Source organism: Schistocerca gregaria, chromosome X (genome assembly GCF_023897955.1).
Source record: "Schistocerca gregaria isolate iqSchGreg1 chromosome X, iqSchGreg1.2, whole genome shotgun sequence".
Taxonomy (NCBI): Eukaryota; Metazoa; Arthropoda; class Insecta; order Orthoptera; family Acrididae; genus Schistocerca; species Schistocerca gregaria.
This window is the reverse complement of record NC_064931.1, coordinates 337,656,529-337,677,597: the sequence shown is the minus strand read 5'-3', so window position 1 is coordinate 337,677,597 and position 21,069 is coordinate 337,656,529. Positions and strand designations below refer to the sequence as shown.

General features: G+C 43.3%; 1 non-coding gene across 1 annotated transcript; it reads right to left on the bottom strand.

Moving 5' to 3' along the window:
* Positions 1–15,431: 15,431 nt before the first annotated feature.
* Positions 15,432–15,505, bottom strand: Trnaa-ugc (transfer RNA alanine (anticodon UGC)). The gene has a single exon. It is a non-coding gene; the product is annotated as a tRNA-Ala (tRNA).
* Between the last annotated feature and the right edge of the window lie 5,564 nt (positions 15,506–21,069).

Sequence of the window (21,069 nt, the reverse complement as noted above, 5' to 3'; positions counted from 1 at the left end):
ATAATTTTATTTCTATTAGATTATTTCTTAAGTGATAAAATTCACATATGAAAATCTGAGTTGATAAAGCAGACGGTGTTATAAAAAGGAGCTTTGTGATTTTTCACTCCTAGACCGAACATCTTTACAAAGTCTGGTAGTTCCTTAGTTATCCTGTGAAACCTTAAACTGCTTCCAGACTGTCGTTATTGTTGAAAGCAAGCAGGTTTCTCTTATAGATCATAATGATGTCGTCATTAGACAGTACCATCCAGGAATATCATCTACAGGGTATATAAATGGATATGAGTGTAGTTCCATGAGAGGGTTGGTGTACGTCAAAAGCAAGAGCAACCTGCAGACACACAGGGTTACTACTACAATTTTATTCATTTATTTATTTTTGAATTGGGGCATCAAAGGCCATACAGTCAACAGTAGTTACAAAAGTGCCGTTTTAACATAATTACAGTTTCCACAGAGTAGAACAATAAAAAATTTCGACATCCAAGCATTAGGTCTTAATGTTAAATCAAAACGCTAAAAGACGGACACTATACATCCAGCAGTAGTTACATCAGAGCCAGGTTAACATTAGTGCACTTTACACCATAGAACAATGATAAGAGTGTGAAGTACAAAGATAAGGTGGTAATATAAATTAAAAACGCAAAATTATGACCCATGTTTCGAACCGGGCCGGTTCCATAGGAGAATGACATCATAAGCAACTTATAATTTGAAAGCTGGACAACGGCATTGTTTACAAAAATAAGTTCTTAATGAAAAGTATAACCACAGGCACACATCCCAGTTTTTCGAACTGGGCTGGTTACATGGGAGGACAAGATCCACACAACTTCCAAGTCAAAGAATCAGACCGGCTTTGGTACAAGCCAATATGACCTGGTTCAGATCCGCCACCGCCTTTTTGTCCTGGTCACAATGTTCAGAAGCGATGATTTTCAACCGGTGTAGTTGTGCGGGATAACTAGCGCCCGTGTCCCAGCCCCATGCGAATAAGAAATGATACATGATGTCTACTAAGCTTCACTGAGGTGAACTATGGCCGACAAGAGACGTTCGGTTCTATGGCCACCAGGTGGCCGCTCTTAAAGTGCTTGGAAACGTGATAAGCGTCTATCTTGACGGTCGAGTTGAAATTCGTATAAGGAACTGGTGTTGGATCGAACTGTTTCTCCATAACGCTCCTCTTAGAGAGGTGGTCAACAGTTTCGTTACGGAGAATGGCGTGATGCCCTCTTATCCAAAGTTAGTAGATGTCAACGTCCTATGTCCGCATATCTATTATGGCCTCCAAGATATCCAAGACATACCTGTTAGTCTGTTTATCAAACGCTAGATGTTGTTGTTTCTGCAGCACTCTTTGGGAGTCCGTGAGGGTTAATAAAAACTAGAGTGTCTGCGTACCATAGTAAATGGCCTCCGTGATGGCTAGTAACTCCTCCGTGTAGATAGGCAATTGAGACGGCGGTGAAGACATTTGGTATGTGTCTCTAGAGGGTCTGAAGAAAGTATCCAAAGCTCGCCTCTGTTTTAGAGCCACCCGTGTTGCTGCAAGCATGCTGTGGCCAGTGTCGGGTAAGGAAGTGCTCCAGGTCGTGATTAAAGTGTGTCTCCGTTCTGAAATCGGATGATAAGTACGACACCGGGTCTGAGGTGAAGAAAGTACCAAACGAAGAGGTAAAGCAAGGGAGTTTCGAGTCTTGTAGGACTAGTGATAAACGATGTCGCCATTTCTCCTTGCTGCGAGTTAGTAAGGCAGTACGGATTGTCATTCGTCTGTGAGGTGCCTGCGTGAGGCCCCAAATTGAACCAACGACTTCAGGGAGCCGCAATCAGTTATGGAAGACCGACTAACGAGAAATTTGTGAGATATCGTCTGCCGACATATGGTGAGTGACATTGCAGACGCTTCGACGAAAAGTGCGTTGGTTTGCGTTTATTTCATGGCTCCAAGAAGAAGTCAAGCATCCTGTAATGGAGGACATCGAGTTTACGCAAAGTCGATTTCGCCGCGTTGCCATGGACGATGTTGTTGTAATCGAACACAGAGCGGATCAAGACCATACACAGTTATGAGGACGGTTCCTCTCCCCACCAAGTTCTAGAAAGCATCGGTAATATACTCGCAGTGTGTTCCATCTTGTCTTTTAAGTACGTAACATGACGTGTCCACGTCAGTTTGCAATCAAAGTGGACGTCAAGTAGCTTAGCACGTGACTGAACAGAAAATTTAAACAGGCCAAGCTCACGTTCAGATGAGGAGTAATTGTGTTCGTTTACTCGTGAATATTACCACCGTACATTTTTCGGACGAAAAAGTGAGTCCATTTCCTAACTCCCATGTGGCCAGCATGTCAAATGCGTCGTGAAGCCACAATCTAGTCATTCAAAAACATGGTGTAAACGTCGTCCGCGTACTGAAGAATTTTGACTTTGGGACTAAACAGAGTCTCCAGGTCGGCGACATACAAGATGAACAGTATGGGACTCAATACCGCACCCTGCGGAAGACCACGGGCGGCTTGTGTAACAGGTTGTCGTGGTCATGGACATAATCGGTACGATAGCCGTGCAAACCATAGACAATTCGTAAAAGCTATACCGCGAGACGCAGCAGTTTCATATCGTTATTGAGCTCAGGAATCGTAAAACTGTCATAAGCTTTCGATAAATCAAGAAATAAAGCTGTCAAGTAAGTCAGGAAGGTTTTTTCAGCGTCCATTGCAAGAGATGTGATACTGTCAATAGTACTTCTGCGTTACAAAAGCCGTATTGCGCCCAGGGGAGCAAGTCTGGATTTTCTAACCACCATCCTATGCGTAACCTGAGGAAACGTTCAAAGGTTTCAATATGGGCACCAATATTTGAGTCATAGTCATCTGCAATGCTTCCATCCCTCCAGATGTCAGTAAAGATGTTCACAAGAACCCATTTTGCATTATCCGACAAACTGCTGATCGTGGATCTCGTCGTACCTGGGTGATGTTCCCTTTGAATCCATCTGAGCCTTGTGGAGTTAAACGAGGGAGAATGATGAAGTGAAACCATCTCGAATATCGGCAGCATTATCGGTCACCGAGAGGTCAATGCATGCTGGCAGTGCAGTGGATGGTGATATAAAAGTCAGTAAACTAGCTTGTCCAGTTCTGCAATCACTTCGAACGCGCCGGTTTCCGTCTGAACAAGGAAATTATTGCCCAGATTCGCCAACAGCAGTTTTCGTGGAGAGATGATCATAAAATTTCCTCCAGTGTTCTTTTCTGCAGGCCTTGAGAAAGGGCTCAGTTGCTGAAAGAATCCGTTTGTAAGCAACATAGTTCTCCAATGTGGTATGCAATTTCAGTCGACCGCAAGCTAGCCTCTTTTGAGCCATCCGACTAGAAATTCTTACTGCCACTGGGGAACTGGCTGACTCATGATGCTTGTGATCGCCTTCTTCTGTAGAGTATGAATCGATGCTGCTACATAGAGATGGTTTCGAAAAATAATATACCTTGTTTGCGGGGGCGTCACGGTGGGGGACGGTGAAAGTTGTGTGTCCATTATTGTGCAATACCGGGACCAAACCGCGTTCGTGACGTTTCATTTATGAGACTACATGCAGACCGTGACATGGGTCTGAGTGAACGGTGATGTAAGAAGAGCTTAGTGGCAAGACCCCATAGGATAAGGAATATAATCCATGCAAAATGCGAGGAAACAGAAGCCAAACACAAGGTCAAGTCGACGGCTGAGGGTTGTTGATCCGGTAATAGAATGTAGAGGAATCATCATTGAGGACGATGAGATTGAACTCGCCGATAATCTCTAGAATCCCGACACTCAGTCTATCATTAAACGCGCAGCTCCCTAGTCTGACGTGCGCGTTAAAATCTCCACAGAATCGGAAAGGAGGGTACCAATCTTCGAAGGGAATATACGACCGCGGCCGGCAGTAGACGGCCACAATAGTTATTCGATCGATTGGAGATGAGAGCCTGACCGCTCTGACTTGAAAGCTGTCGATAGTCATGTGATATCAATGTTGGGGTGTGGTACAGCACGTTATTGCTGAAGAGGGCAACTTGTCCTCGTACATCCTCTCTGCCTTGTTAGTATACCGGATATTCTCGAAGCCGGACGACGGTATCTGACTGAAACTAAATTTCAGAGATGGCTGCCACTGATATCTTCCGCGTCCGAAGTTCCTGTTGGTGAACATCCTACAGATGCTGCAATCCATTGGAGGGTACTAAATCCCACAATAGCTGCTAGGCGTTAAGAGGGTCGTTAGTAATTGTCGTGTAGACAGTATTTATGAGTTTCAGTTGGCTGTGTCTTCCCATATTCAACGAGGTGAAGGATAAACCAGATGATTTTTTCAATGACATACTCGCTGTTATTACGAAGCAGCGGTAATTGTTTACCATACTGAGAAGGATATCGGTTGTGTGATAAAAAGACTCGGGGAAGATGGTGAGAGATAGAATATACTTGAGTAATGTGTAAAAAGTACTGTAGCCAGGCTGGTCAGAGAATGTGCCATTTCGATGCACCTCATGTGTATTTGACTGAAAGTCATTCCGATGATGTCCGGCTCCCTAAGGGAGGGAAATCAACTGGAGTGGCACCGGCTGTGGCAGTGGTCTTGTGGAATAGTCTTGTTTAGCGAGGTGGTTGTGGTAAGAGATTGCTGGTAGTGACGGAAAATTTGTGCGACTTTGGGGACTGGGAGGCTGTCGTAGGGCAGCTGAGTATGTGTGCTGCGATCTACCAGTTACCCTTCCTGCGTAGGTCCTTGCACATTGTTGCTCTTGATAAAGGAGAAATACCACATACGACCTATCTGTAACTGGATACTGAATAGAGAAGATTAAGCAGGTTGGAACCGTCGCCATGCATGAATACTTTCGTTGTTAACCGCCGCACCTGCTGCAACGAGTATGGCGTGTGCACCGGTTCGCTCGACCATGAAAATGTCAGTGATTTCTACAATGGATTACTGGGATGATGTACGGTTCCACCGAACAGCGTGTCCCCCAGACAAAAACATATGAGGCTAAAGTTCGTGAACAAAATGCACAACGCAGACTGGAATCAGCACCGTTAATTCGGGATTTGAATTATGTTCCCTGGTGTAGCATTTGATACTTACGACAGGGTACATACTCTTCATTTCGTCGGTTACCTCCTTATAGATCAGACTAATGTCAACACCGCGAATAATGCCATATGTATGGAGTAGGAAGCTGTGGGCATACACATCGAGCTGATGACATTTGAGAACAGTGGTCACAGCCGCAACGGACTTCAGTTCCGTCTTAACTCTATTGCTTGCCACGAAGATAATGTATGGCCGTGCAGATCGACTGTACCGATTTTGGACGCTAGGCAACGCAACTGCATCGCGAGGGCGCGATGGGTGATCATGAGAGTATTCTGTGATTGTCTGCACTGTGCCGCCAGCGGAAGGGGGATCCGAACCCGGTATCTCACACATATCACAGTCCGGGTCAGTATTAGAATCGAAACAGAGCCGTTTACTGAGGGGTCGATTTGTTGCTACGGATGGTCAACTTCATTGGCGTCAGGTGGCAGGCTGTCGGGGTCACAGTGATGGCTGACATGCTGACTGACCTGATGTAGTTGATGTTATTGTTGATGATATTATTGTTGTTGCAGTTGCTCATACTGTTGTTACTGGCCCAGTTGTTGCTAATGAAGTTTATGTTGATATTGGTGCAGAAGTTGCTGTTCCTGATGGTGATGTTCCCCACATTGTTGTAGAAATTGCAGGTCCGGGGACGGCGGTTGACCCTGCTGGGCTTCACAATGAATTGCAGACATCGCCGACAACGGGACATATGTCGGTGCATTCTGATGGCAGATTTCCAGTTCCGACTATATGATAGGGGTGACGGTTATCGCTGAAACAACTGGTTTTCGACCAATCCGGTTTTTTTCATCTCCAGTTTAAACCGACTGCCAAAAACCGCTCAAATTAACCGACATCTGAAATAGCCGATTTTCGGTTTTTAGTTGCTGCTGTTTCCAATAATAAACGCAGATATCGAACAAAGACTGAAAACATTCTACGACACCCACAGACTTTTGGATAAACGTTCAAGGTACATAGAATCAAACTATCAAATAAAATAGGTAAATAAAAGAAAACTCGTCTGCGTTCGCTGCTTTTCTCGAAAAGTAATGAGAGGTTGAATATTACAAAAAGTTCACCGTTATTCTTCTACTGATCCTAATTTTTTAAATCTCTGTTAAAAGTCGCATTGTAATCGAGGACCGTACCATTTGGGCATTACGAATAGCCAGTGTGAAGGGGTGAAAAATAAGTTTGCAGAACTCTGTTTATCGTGTTCAGTTGTCCTTTTATAAGGGCTGCAAACAGATAAGGCACATTATGTAGACCCAGGCAGCAGATTAGCCAATTTCTCTTTTTATTATAAAATATGAATGAATTGTTAAGTTTTTAGTTTATCACTGTTGCCATAACTTCCTTACTCTTTTATTATTTCATAGAAATCATACACAAGGAATAAGCTTTTGTGTGAAATTTGTAGCGTTGTTTTTTGTTTAACTATTTCAAACTAAAACTCGTTTTTTAGTCCAGAATGTAACTGGTTTTTTCCTGACAGAAAATGGTCCTCGAAAAATTTCAAATGATTATAGATAGTGGGCGAAATATAACATTTACGAGGAAGGATGACATGAGAATAGTTCATATTCAATAATAAATTTATCCAATGCCGAATACTTATTGTCCAGTCTGTTCATAATTATTCGTTCTATAATGTGTTGAGTTCACTCCTTTCATAAGCAATGATATCATTCAAGGAGGATATCAATTTTTCAGAAGCAACAGAACGCACCCCAAGCTCGTTTACGAAAAAAATGTTTTATGTAAAACCAAAAATTTTTGCACCTCTGCTACGGCAAATTGACATATTTGTTTTATACCCAGTTATCTGTAAAAAAGGAAAATTCCTTGAAAGGTCTCTGTTGGATTCCTTTCATGTTAATTTCTTAAATCTGTTGCCATTTACGGCACAAATTCCTCTTCTAAATTCACTGTGGTGTTTCTGACTATCTGGGAGGAGACTGAGCAGTGTTACTTTTCCACATAAACAAGAACGATCTGTCACACTACTACACTTTAAAACACAGTTTATATGCAATTCATGTCACACAGTCTCATACGGAACTTACATGCGCTTTTCGTTTATGTACTGTATATGATAAGATACTGTCATCCCCCTTCCCTTCTGTGTGAGAGGATGAATGAGCAAATGTATTTCTAGTTGCATGCTTGAGGGTAGCAGACAAGCCTGTCTGCTAGAGAACAGTAGGACCAACGTCGGAACAGGTAGCTATGCTTTCTAAAAGCAAAGAGGTTTCTATCCTTAGTATGGTTCTGTCCGTCCCTTGTCAGGTTGGTATAGGAAGCTGCCCCTCTGGTCACTTCCGTTTTGTATCGGGAAGCACGCTCGGTAGGAGCGCAGGTCAGTCTGTCCGCGGCGAGCGTCTGAAGTGGTAAGATCTCCGGCTAAGCGCGTGTCTGCTAAGTCCGCAGGTCAATGGATTTCTTAAGTTCAGCCTAACTGAAAATTTAATCAACTTTATTTCAGGTTTACCTCTAAAATATCTAATGTTATCTTAAATTGCAACGCAGTGTATTTCGAATGTGAACTTCAGAAAATTTTACAGTAGTTGCTTTGTCACTACTTTGTGAGTAAAGTGGAACCACGTGTTGATCAGTAACTCTAACTAAGATCATCAATCTTAAATGCGAATGTGCGTGAGATTATAACGTCTCGCCTTAACAATATTTTTCAATATAGCAACATTTCTTTATGTTCAACCCACGTGGGGTGTACTTCGTGAGACCAGTACCACGTGCTTATACAATTGTTTGGCCCATCAGGTTAATAGTAAGACGATAGTAACCAGTTCGAGGTTTTTCTTTTGTAAATTGCTTTTCAATCTAATTCATTTTAATTATCAAAATTATTGTGGAATTACACTCTTTGTGTAAACCAAGTTAACCACGTGAAGCATGTGGTGTAATCATCAAACTAGCTCTCAGCTATTCTTTTCGGGAAGATTTCTCAGAGAGTTAGTATGAATTTAGTATACCAGTGTGTGGTAATTACATGACGGGCAGGATTGCGCTACAAACGTAACTTCTTTGGGTGGAAATTGAATCGGTTGGTCGTGGTTAATTTCCTCTTACATATGTTTCAATGTTCTTCGTGTGTTATTTTATGAATGTAATGTTGAATGCAGTCTCCCAATCTTGGCTCCCTATTTGATGTGTTCCGTAAGATTACAAACTCACATTTTCACAATCCAAAATAAGGCACCAGCTTAGTTATCACTCAAGTTTAATATGCTGAAATTTCAATGATCAATGATCAATGATCATGTTCCCCCCATGGACCATGGACCTTGCCGTTGGTGGGGAGGCTTGCGTGCCTCAGCGATACAGATGGCCGTACCGTAGGTGCAACCACAACGGAGGGGTATCTGTTGAGAGGCCAGACAAACGTGTGGTTCCTGAAGAGGGGCAGCAGCCTTTTCAGTAGTTGCAGGGGCAACAGTCTGGATGATTGACTGATCTGGCCTTGCAACATTAACCAAAACGGCCTCGCTGTGCTGGTACTGCGAACGGCTGAAAGCAAGGGTAAACTACAGCCGTAATTTTTCCCGAGGACATGCAGCTTTACTGTATGATTAAATAATGATGACATCCTTTTGGGTAAAATATTCTGGAGGTAAAATAGTCCCCCATTCGGATCTCCGGGCGGGGACTACTCAGGAGGATGTCGTTATCAGGAGAAAGAAAACTGGCGTTCTACGGATCGGAGCGTGGAATGTCAGATCCCTTAATCGGGCAGGTAGGTTAGAAAATTTAAAAAGGGAAATGGATAGGTTAAAGTTACATATAGTGGGAATTAGTGAAGTTCGGTGGCAGGAGGAACAAGACTTCTGGTCAGGTGACTACAGGGTTATAAACACAAAATCAAATAGGGGTAATGCAGGAGTAGGTTTAATAATGAATAGGAAAATAGGAATGCGGGTAAGCTACTACAAACAGCATAGTGAACGCATTATTGTGGCCAAGATAGATACGAAGCCCACACCTACTACAGTAGTACAAGTTTATATGCCAACTAGCTCTGCAGATGATGAAGAAATTGAAGAAATGTACGATGAAATAAAAGAAATTATTCAGATAGTGAAGGGAGACGAAAATTTAATAGTAATGGGTGACTGGAATTCGAGTGTAGGAAAAGGGAGAGAAGGAAACATAGTAGGTGAATATGGATTGGGGCTAAGAAATGAAAGAGGAAGCCGCCTAGTAGAATTTTGCACAGAGCACAACTTAATCATAGCTAACACTTGGTTTAAGAATCATGAAAGAAGGTTGTATACGTGGAAGAACCCTGGAGATACTAAAAGGTATCAGATAGATTATATAATGGTAAGACAGAGATTTAGGAACCAGGTGTTAAGTTGTAAGACATTTCCAGAGGCAGATGTGGACTCTGACCACAATCTATTGGTTATGACCTGTAGATTAAAACTGAAGAAACTGCAAAAATGTGGGAAATTAATGAGATGGGACCTGGATAAACTGAAAGAACCAGAGGTTGTACAGAGTTTCATGGAGAGCATAAGGGAACAATTGACAGCAATAGGGGAAAAAATACAGTAGAAGAAGAATGGGTAGCTCTGAGGGATATAGTAGTGAAGGCAGCAGAGGATAAAGTAGGTACAAAGACGAGGGCTGCTAGAAATCCTTGGGTAACAGAAGAAATATTGAATTTAATTGATGAAAGGAGAAAATATAAAAATGCAGTAAATGAAGCAGGCAAAAAGGAATACAAACGTCTCAAAAATGAGATCGACAGGAAGTGCAAAATGGCTAAACAGGGATGGCTAGAGGACAAATGTAAGGATGTAGAAGCTTATCTCACTAGGGGTGAGATAGATACTGCCTACAGGAAAATTAAAGAGACCTTTGGAGAGAAGAGAACCACGTGTATGAATATCAAGAGCTCAGATGGTAGCCCAGTTCTAAGCAAAGAAGGGAAGGCAGAAAGGTGGAAGGAGTATATAGAAGGTTTATACAAGGGCGATGTACTTGAGGACAATATTATGGAAATGGAAGAGGTTGTAGATGAAGACGAAATGGGAGATACGATACTGCGTGAAGAGTTTGACAGAGCACTGAAAGACCTGAGTCGAAACAAGGCCCCCGGAGTAGACAACATTCCATTAGAACTACTGATGGCCTTGGGACAACCAGTCCTGACAAAACTCTACCAGCTGGTGAGCAAGATGTATGAGACAGGCGAAATACCCTCAGACTTCAAGAAGAATATAATAATTCAAATCCCAAAGAAAGCAGGTGCTGACAGATGTGAAAATTATCGAACTATCAGTTTAATAAGCCACGGCTGCAAAATACTAACGCAAATTCTTTACAGACGAATGGAAAAACTGGTAGATGCAGACCTCGGGGAGGATCAGTTTGGATTCCGTAGGAATGTTGGAACACGTGAGGCAATACTGACCTTACGACTTATCTTAGAAGAAAGATTAAGAAAAGGCAAACCTACGTTTCTAGCATTTGTAGACTTAGAGAAAGCTTTTGACAATGTTGACTGGAATACTCTCTTTCAAATTCTAAAGGTGGCAGGGGTAAAATACAGGGAGCGAAAGGCTATTTACAATTTGTACAGAAACCAGATGGCAGTCATAAGAGTCGAGGGGCATGAAAGGGAAGCAGTGGTTGGTAAAGGAGTGAGACAGGGTTGTAGCCTCTCCCCGATGTTATTCAATCTGTATATTGAGCAAGCAGTAAAGGAAACAAAAGAAAAATTTGGAGTAGGTATTAAAATTCATGGAGACGAAGTAAAAACTTTGAGGTTTGCCGATGACATTGTAATTCTGTCAGAGACGGCAAAGGACTTGGAAGAGCAGTTGAACGGAATGGACAGTGTATTGAAAAGAGGATATAAGATGAACATCAACAAAAGCAAAACGAGGATAATGGAATGTAGTCAAATTAAATCGGGTGATGCTGAGGTAATTAGATTAGGAAATGAGACACTTAAAGTAGTAAAGGAGTTTTGCTATTTGGGGAGCAAAATAACTGATGATGGTCGAAGTAGAGAGGATATAAAATGTAGACTGGCAATGCCAAGGAAAGCGTTTTTGAACAAGAGTAATTTGTTAACATCGAATATAGATTTATGTATCAGGAAGTCGTTTCTGAAAGAATTTGTTTGAAGTGTAGCCATGTATGGAAGTGAAACATGGACGATAACTAGTTTGGATAAGAAGAGAGTAGAAGCTTTCGAAATGTGGTGCTACAGAAGCATACTGAAGATAAGGTGGATAGATCACGTAACTAATGAGGAGGTATTGAATAGGATTGGGGAGAAGAGAAGTTTGTGTCACAACTTGACTAGAAGAAGGGATCGGTTGGTAGGACATGTTTTGAGGCATCAAGGGATCACAAATTTATCATTGGAGGGCAGCGTGGAGGGTAAAAATCGTAGAGGGAGACCGAGAGATGAGTACACTAAGCAGATTCAGAAGGATGTAGGTTGCAGTAGGTACTGGGAGATGAAGCAGCTTGCACAGGATAGAGTAGCATGGAGAGCTGCATCAAACCAGTCTCAGGACTGAAGACAACAACAACAATGTTAAAATAAATTTCCAAATATAAACTGATTTATTTATTTTTATTTAAATTCTCTTTTTTATATATGTATCACCGGTTTTCGTATGATTATTAAAAGATTATAATTAATGTTAGTCTGGTTGGAAATTTGGTAAGCTAGATTGGATACCTGTTGAAACAGTTGCTCAGTAATGCAACGTTAACTTCCTCAGATAACTCACAGCTTTTAACCCTCTTTTACTGTCTATCAGCACCGCTTTCACGTAACAAATTAAAGCGACAATATTACAACCTGTTATAACCGAGAACGCCGGCCGCGGTGGACTAGCGGTTCTAGGCGCGCAGTCCGGAACCGCGCGACTGCTACGGTTGCAGGTTCGAATCCTGCCTCGGGCGTGGATGTGTGTGATGTCCTTAGGTTAGTTAGGTTTAAGTAGTTCTAAGTTCTAGGGGACTGATGACCTGAGATGTTAAGTCCCATAGTGCTCAGAGCCATTTGAACCATTTGAAAATATGTGTTGACAAATATGAGCCAGTGACTGATGAGTTAAATGTGAAATTATTTTAACAATGGTGAGGTGAGAGATTAGAGCGCGCACGGAGGCTTTCAGACAGTCGTTCTTCCCGAGAACCATACGCGACTGGAACAGGAAAGGGAAGTAATAACAGTGGCACGTAAAGTGCCCTCCGCCACACACCGTTGGGTGTGCCATTTGAACCATAACCGAGAACAAACAAATACCGAAAAATATCGGTTATTCAAGACTGACGTACCGGTATCGGTTATAACCGATCGGTTCTTCCCAGTCTCTACTGTATGACCTGACCAGTGTCGGTGGGATCGGCCATTAGTGAGGTTAACAGTGAACGTGTGGCTAAGAGAAGTTACACAATTTCGGCCTATACTACTCTACATAAAAACGCTTCCATTCTACGGGAACGACGGTACGAGTATAAAAACACTTATAAGAATACGAAGCGCCACACTCCTTCGCGCAACGTAAATAACAGACGACCTCGCAGAGCGCACCAGGGAGTGCTCGCTGTGAGAGCTCGCTTCAAAGCTGCTGCTGCGGCTACTACTACTACTACTACTACTACTACCGCTCGTATTACGTTCACAACAGCAGCACAGTGAGCGCGCCAATCCGGGCGACCTCTGCCCCCACCCTCTCCCTCCGGCTCATCGATCACTGCCTGCTCGCTCGGTGCATTCATACTCCCGTACGTCGTGCCCAAGCGCGGTGAGCTGGAGCAAGTAGGGGGAGCAAAACACCTAATTTGCAGACCTCTGGTACACAAATCAGGTGTGCCGTGGCAGCTGCGGCGCGATTTGTGCCGCATCAGTGTGGGGACCGCTTAAAGAACAACATGTATTATACGTAATAATATACAACCAGCAAACAGTAGACAAAAGAATTAATTAAATAATATACAGGGTGTTTCACAGTTCATCTGACACACTTCTAGAGGCTGTAGAGGGGATTTAATACAACAAGTTTTACATAGGAACCTATATCCGGAAACGTCACCCAACGGCGTTACAGAGCGTCAAAGTTATAGATGCCTGTAAATATATGCATATACAGAGTAACTCCGTGATGATGATACAGACTTTCAAGGATGAAGGAGATGGATAAATATGGAATACATGTACTAGTATTGTTGTTGCTAAGATTATACAGTAGGCAAATTTCAGAGGTGGTAGTATAGACCAAGACAAAAACAAATATCTAGTAAACATGGGCTCCAAAATGCATATCTGAGGAGTTATAATCACTTGTTTATCGTCGCTAGTGTCTCCTCTATTGAACAAGTGCCCATAGCTCTTAAGGTAAGCATTTTAGAGCCCATATTTACCAGACATTTTTTCTTGTTTTGGTCCATACTACCACATGCTTAGGTAGTCCGTTCAGCTGCAAAAAACTACAGTGTCAGGGCTGCATAGTGGTTAGAGCATCTGCCAAGTGAGTAGGAGATCCGGGTTCGAGTCCTCACATTGGTAAAAATGTTCATTCCTTACTTCAGTCTGCATACATACGGTGTAGATGTTTGAGACTTGACAATATCTCTGGAACCATATAGTTTCATTTGATTTTCTTTAACATCAGTACAGATACATCTAACTCTTACAATTAGTTTTGAATTTCTTTGAATCGTATTCTAATTTTTGAGTATTTTCTGAGATTTTAATGGGTGGCAGTTTTCAACATGTTTAAGTGTTAAGGCAGACCGTGAAACGTGCGCGGGTAGCGCAGTTAAAAGTGCATTCATAGTCGTCCTTAATTCTAAACCGTAATCCGTTCCTCTCGCTGCTGCGTTCACTGATGGAATATGAAGGAAATAAATAAATCAGAGTTCAAGCTATAACTGCAGTTCTTTACACGATCGCTTACGATCCTTCTCAGAGTAATTGTCAAGGATGAGATCCCCATGAATACATCTACGACAGTTGCCTGTCTGTATTAATCATATTGCCTTAAACTGTACTCATTTGACAAGGACAGCACACAACACCCAGTCATCACGAGGCAGAGAAAATCCCTGACCCCGCCGGGAATCGAACCCGGGAACTCGGGCGTGGGAAGCGAGAACGCTACCGCACGACCACGAGCTGCGGACATACCGAGGTGACAGAAGACGTGGAATACCTCCTAATATCGTATCGGACCTACTTTCTCCCTGCCTAGTACATCAAATCGCCGTGTCATGTATTCAACAAGTCGTTGGAAGTCCCCTGCAGAAATGCTGAGCCATGGTTCTTTTACAACCTTCCATAATTGCGAAAGTGTTTCCAGTACAGGATTTTGTGCACAAACTGATTTCTCGATTATGTCCCATAAATATTAGGTGGAATTCATATTGAGTGATCTGGATGACCAACTCATTCGCCTGAATTGTCCAAAATGTTCTTCAAACCAATAGTAAACTATTGTGGCTCTTTGTTTGGGAACATGTAGTACATGAATAGCTCCAAATGGTCTCCAAGTAGCCGAACATAAACATTTATAGTCAATGATCGGTTCATTTGGGCCAGGGGAGCCAGTCCAATCCATTTAAACACAGCCCAGACCATTATGGAGCCACCTCCAGCTTTCACAGTGCCCTGTTGACAACTTGAGTCCATGGCTTCGTGAGGTCTGCGCTACACTCGAACCCGACCACCAGCTCATAGCAACTGAAATTGGGACTTATCTGACCAGGCCAAGGGTTGTCTAGGGTCCAACCGATATGGTCACGAGCCCACCAGAGGCGCTGTAGGCGATGTCGTGCTGTTAGCAAAGGCAACAGGTCGGTCGTCTGCTACCATAGCCCATTAACGCCAAATTTCACCTCAGTGTCCTAACGGATACGTTCGTCGTACGCCTTTGACACTGTGGATCTCGGAATATTGATTCCCTAAAGATTTCAGAAATGGAATGTCCCGCGCGTCTAGTTCCAACCACTATTCCGCGTTCAGAGACTATCAATTCCCGTCTTCCGGCCATAATCACGTCGGAAACATTTTCACATGAATCACGTGAGTACGAATGACAGCTCCGCCAATGCACTGCCCTTCTATACCTTGTGTAAGCGATATAATCGCCATCTGCATATATGCGTATCTCTATCCCATGACTTCCTTCACTTCGGTGTATATCAGTAGATTTTCGAAATTGTAAATGATAATTAACTGAAACCCTCAGCTGCCGACACGTGTTGTTGACATACCTTGATGGGGACAAATGAAACTGTGTGCCTCGACCGGGACTCGAACCCGGGTTCTCCTGCTTGCATGGCAGACGCTCTACCCATCTGAGCCACCAAGGACACAGATGAAGAGCGCGACTGCACCCTTGCACGCTTCCCGTGAGAACCACATTCCCAACTGTCCACAATCTACATACGTAATGTTCTTTCGAAAACAGTTACTATCTTCATATTTCGCAATTGTGGCACGCTAGAATGATTACCCACTCGTATTTGCTCACCTTGTGCACTTTCCTTACCACGTCGCGTGCCCACAGCGCCATGAGACGATGGTCGTAATGTTTTGTCTCATCAGAGTAAATATGACATGTAAACGATTAGATTTTCAGAGAGACCGCACTAGTGCAAGTGTAGGAGGGGCCAGCGAACATCTATGTTAGGCGTTTCAGTAAGATACCTATTAAACTTTCGGTGACTAAATCATAAAACAAACAAAGAAAGGTAAAAATAAAACTTTTCATTTATCTCCTATGGAAGGAAAGGAATCTTAAGATCTATTGTACCGTCGACGACGAGGTCGGTAGCGGCGGAGCAGTGGATAGGATTGGGGGAGGAGAGCGAAGGAAATCGGCTGTGTTCTTTTCAAAGAAACAGTCCTGGAATTTGCCATAAGTCGTTTAGGGGTACCATAGTAAGCTACATCTAGATGATCTGACAGATTTCAGCCGTCATCGTCCCGAATTTGAGTCCAGTGTATCGTCACTGCGCCGTATAGCTTGTTTATTTGTCTTTACAGTTATCAACTGATGAACACTTCGTGCAAGTATTATAAAGATGGCAACGAAATATGTGTTTTGGAATCGAGTCAAATCTTGATGTAACGTGTCCTTCAATGCCTGTCGAAAATGTGTAGCAGACAGCTGACAACAGTAACAACAATGGCTATGTTCTCCACTCAGGTCCGAGCCCTGTGTGGATTGTTAATAAAAAAGACGGACTTCGGCCACTGGTGTCAGTGCAGTCTTAGGTAGTTTTCGTTTATGTTGCCTTCTCCTCGTCGGTCATTTTGTACAACGTAAATCTGAAACAGAACTTACACCTGTCCTAATCTTTGCGAATTATAAGGTTAATACTGTCCTTCCTAGAGCATAATTTTGATATCAGCCGTAGAGACAGTCATCGACTTTGTCTCACCATGTGCGCTTGATCGATGTTCCCTGCCAATCGAGGGGTTTTCATTGACTTTTGACGTGAACCTTGTGCATCGTCAACAGTCTCTTTTCCATCCCGAAAGCACTTGAACTGTGTGTAAGTACCAAAAATGCTGAAAACGAATCATAAATTCAGTAATTGTAAAGCGATGTGCTATAAGCTCGTCACTGAGCTGGAAATGAACTTCGAGAAGCTTCCTGCATTAACAGAGAAAAATCTGGTTTCTCATAAATTTCAGCTCGTATTACGTCATTTGTTTTCAAAAGTGGTTTCACGTTTCTGTCTTCACAGCTAGCAGTATGAGGTGTCAATTGAGCTGTTTAGCATATCCCTGAGATGCTTTAAGTCAGCTCCCTATAAGGTCATGCAAATATATGAGAAAGAGCGTTACGCAATGGATAACGTCTTATTGAAGGACACTAGGTGTGGCGCTATTAAGCATGAAAGTACGGGTAAAACACCTCACAATGATATATCAATGAAGGAGCTCATCTGACTACAATAGAAAATTAGTACTCACTATAATAATTTTGTTTATTACAATAGGGCATCAAATAAAAGATTTACCCTCTAAATTAAGTATTTATGAACATTTAATAAGTGGAAAAATGGTTGTAAATACTAGGGCATTCGGAAAGTAAGTTCCGATTGATCGCGAAATGGCAACTACTCTGAATATCAGAAATATTTTATTTGCAACTGTCAGCTACAGCTTCCAGCCACTGCTCTACATCGTCACCACTCCGACTTAGACATTTGTCGTAGCGTTGTATCAACTTTCCAGTACCATCGTCAAAGAAGGAAGCCGCCTGTGCTTCTGCCAATTCTCTATGCTCATCTATAGCGCGTTGTCCGTGCGAAAATGTTGTCTTGATAGCTAGTAGTTAATGTGAGCAGAGATGAAATACAGAGGGAGCCAATTACGGGCTGTAGTGCGGGTGATCAAACACTTCCCATCGGAAACGCTTCAAGAGCTTTTTCATTGCCCCTGCAGATTGCGACTCAGAATTGTCACCAAGTAGGAACCGTATGACAGTTCTGCAATTTGGGCTGCATAACATCAGGCGAAATCTCTCAACAGGACCTCATACTTGGCGGGAGACACTATTTTCTATGCATCTTAATGTGCTCACCGTGCGCTCAGAACTGAAAAGAGCAAAGCTATGTAATCGACAGTCATACTAGAGACGCTGTCTAACACACATGTGCAAAGCTTTATTAGATTTTTACAGTGGTTTCCACTTCTTGACCGATTGGCACTTAATTTCCGGATATCCCTCGTATGAAGTATGGTCTTGGCACATGTGGGTGGACACATGAAATGGAGACCACCAGCTCTATAATGTAATGACAACATTGCAAATTTGTGCCAGACCGGGACTCGAACCCAGATTTCCCGCTTATCGCGAGTGGTGGGTTTACCAATAGGCTATCCGAGCATAACTCATGACCAGACTCAAATTTCCATACGTCGTCAACCATGTCTCTACAACCTGCACTCATACGCCCATTATGTATATTCCTGTACAGGGGAGACATTTTATCTGAAAGTAGCTTGCTCGGTGTCGGCGGATAAATGCGATATTGCTGTGCCTGTGTTATTACAAATTACGATGCAATGTTCCTTAGGACATGCATACATGTCCGAAAGAAGAGGCTCTCCGGCGACTACAGGGCATGAAATGTATTCGCAGTTGCGTATATGTAGAGCCATCAGCTGTGAAATGTAATGACGATAATGAAAATGTATGCCGGACCTGGACTCGAACCCGGATTTCCGACCGTGAGCAGTCGTCTCAACTTCTATTTCTTTTCCTTTTTGTTTTATTTGTTCGATGTTGTTCGTTTTGTTTGATCTGGGCGGACGTCACATGACATCTGTTGAGGGTGATCGTTGATTCCTTTTCTCAGTTTTTTTTTTATTACAGAGGATAATCAGTCCTCTGGCCGAACACGCTGAGCTACCGTCAGGTCAAAATATACATACAACGAGCGGCCAACCTGTGACCATTCACTCGTGAATATGATGTTTTTAACCCCATGGCCACATTTACCGTCGATGCTTTGGCTATCCGTGTCCAACTCACGGCCAGACCCAAACTTCCACACGTTGTTGTTCCTGTGTTACAGTCTGTCCCACTCCGGCAAAAATTTTCACTTCTGTCATTCACATGGTTGTTCGTATTCGCAACTGCGAACATAGACACATCAAAAAAGTTTTGCATCACATCGGTTCCAAGAGTTCCGGAAGCTGTACAGAGAATTAGAATAGAGAGCAACATAAACATCGTTTTCGCCCTATTTATTGCTCATGGAAAGGACACATTGCATGTTGTACCATCATACAGCGAGACCTTCAGAGGTGGTGGTCCAGACTGCTGTACACACCGGTACCTCTAATACTCATTAGGACGTTCTATTGCATTGATGCATGCCTGTATTCGTCGTGGCTTACTATCCACAAGTTCATCAAGGCAATGTTGGTCCAGATTGTCACACTCCTCAACCGCGATTCGGCGTAGATCCCGCTGAGTCGTTGGTGGGTCACGTCATCCATAAACTTCCCTTTTCAATATATCCCAGGCATGTTTGATAGGGTTCATGTCTGGGAAACATGCTGGTCACTCTAGTCGAGCGATGTCGTTATCCTGAAGGAAGTCATTCACAAGATTTGCAAGGTGGGGGGCACGAATTGTCGCCCATGAAGACAAATGCCTCGCTAATATGCTACTGATATGCTTGCCCTATCGGTCTCAAGATGGCATTCACGTATCGTACAGCCGTTACGACGCCTTCCATGACCACCAGCTGCGTACGTCGTCCCCACATAATGCCATCCCAAAACAGCAGGGAACTTCCACCTTGCTGCACTTGCTGGACAGTGTTCCTAAGGCTCTCAGCCTGACGATGTCGTCTCCAAACACGTCTCCGACAATTGTCTGTTTGAAGGCATATGCGACACTCATCGGTGAAAAGAACGTGATGCCAATCCTGAGCGGTCCATTCGGCATGTTGTTGGGCCCATCTGTACCGCGCTGCATGGTGTCGTGGCTGCGAAGTTGGACCTCGTTGTAGACGTCGGGAGTGAAGTTTGGCATCATGCAGCGTATTTCGCACAGTTTGAGTCGTAACACGACGTCCTGTGGCTGCACAAAAAGCATTATTCAACATGGTGGCGTTGTTGTGAGGGTTTCTTCGAGCGGTCATCCACTGCAGTAGTAGCCGTTGGGTGGCCTGAGAAAGGCATGTCACGGACAGTTCCTGTGTCTCTATATCTTCTCCATGTCCGAACAACATCGCTTTGTTTCACTCCGAGACGCCTGGACACTTCCCTTGTTGAGAGCCCTTCCTGGCTCAAAGTAACAATGCGGGCGCGATCGAACCGCGGGATTGACCGTCTAGGCATGGGTGAACCACAGACAACAAAGGGCAATGTACTTCTTTCCTGGTGGAATGATTGGAACTGATCGGCTGTCGGACCCCCTCCATCTCATAGGCGCTGCTCATGCATGGTTGTTTACATCTTTGGGCGGGTTTAGTGACATCTCTGAACAGTCAAAGGGACTGTGTCTGTGATACAATATCCACAGTCAACGTCCATCTTCAGGAGTTTTGGGAACCGATGTGATGCAAAACTTTTTTTGATGTGTGTATTGTATGTGTTTCATAACGGCTGTAGTCGTGCTGTGCCTCTTCCTCTTGACTTGCATGCATGTCCGAATGAACATTGCATCTTTCTACTCTTATCAGCATAGGCATTGCAGTATCGTTTTAATCCGCCGATACTAGGCAGCGACTTTCAATTAAAATATTCTTCCCTGTACGGGAATTACATATGTGTGTAAGAGCACTGGTTGTGACGCAGAAACGACTACATATGGAAGTTTGGATCCGATCGTGAGTCGTGTAACCATAGCCAAACAGTTGGGCTACAGCTCGTGTAAAGCGGGAAATCGGGGTTCGAGTAACGGTCGTCACAAATTTTCATCGTTCTCATTTCGTTATGCAGCAGATGGTTGTTCGTATTCGCAACTGCAAATACATTTCATGTATCAATAAGGACTGTAGTAACTGCAGTGCCTCTTCCTTCGGATATGCATGCGTGTCCGAAGGAATATTTCATCGTTCTTCTTAACGACACAGGCACTGCAATATCGTATCGTTGTCGTAATACCAGAGTCTTTAAATTTCGATAGGCCTATTACCTATGGGATAAACGGTTTTGTTGTCACCAAAGAGGTTTTAGAAAGTTGTTCAACCTGTATTTAAATATGTTTCATCTCAGGAAATATTATGATCATTTGTTTCTTGGTTCAAATGGCTCTGAGCACTATGGGACTTAACATCTCAGGTCATCAGTCCCCTACAACTTAGTACTACTTAAACCTAACTAACCTAAGGACATCACACACATCCATGCCCGAGGCAGGATTCGAACCTGCGACCGTAGCGGTCGCGCGGTTCCAAACTGA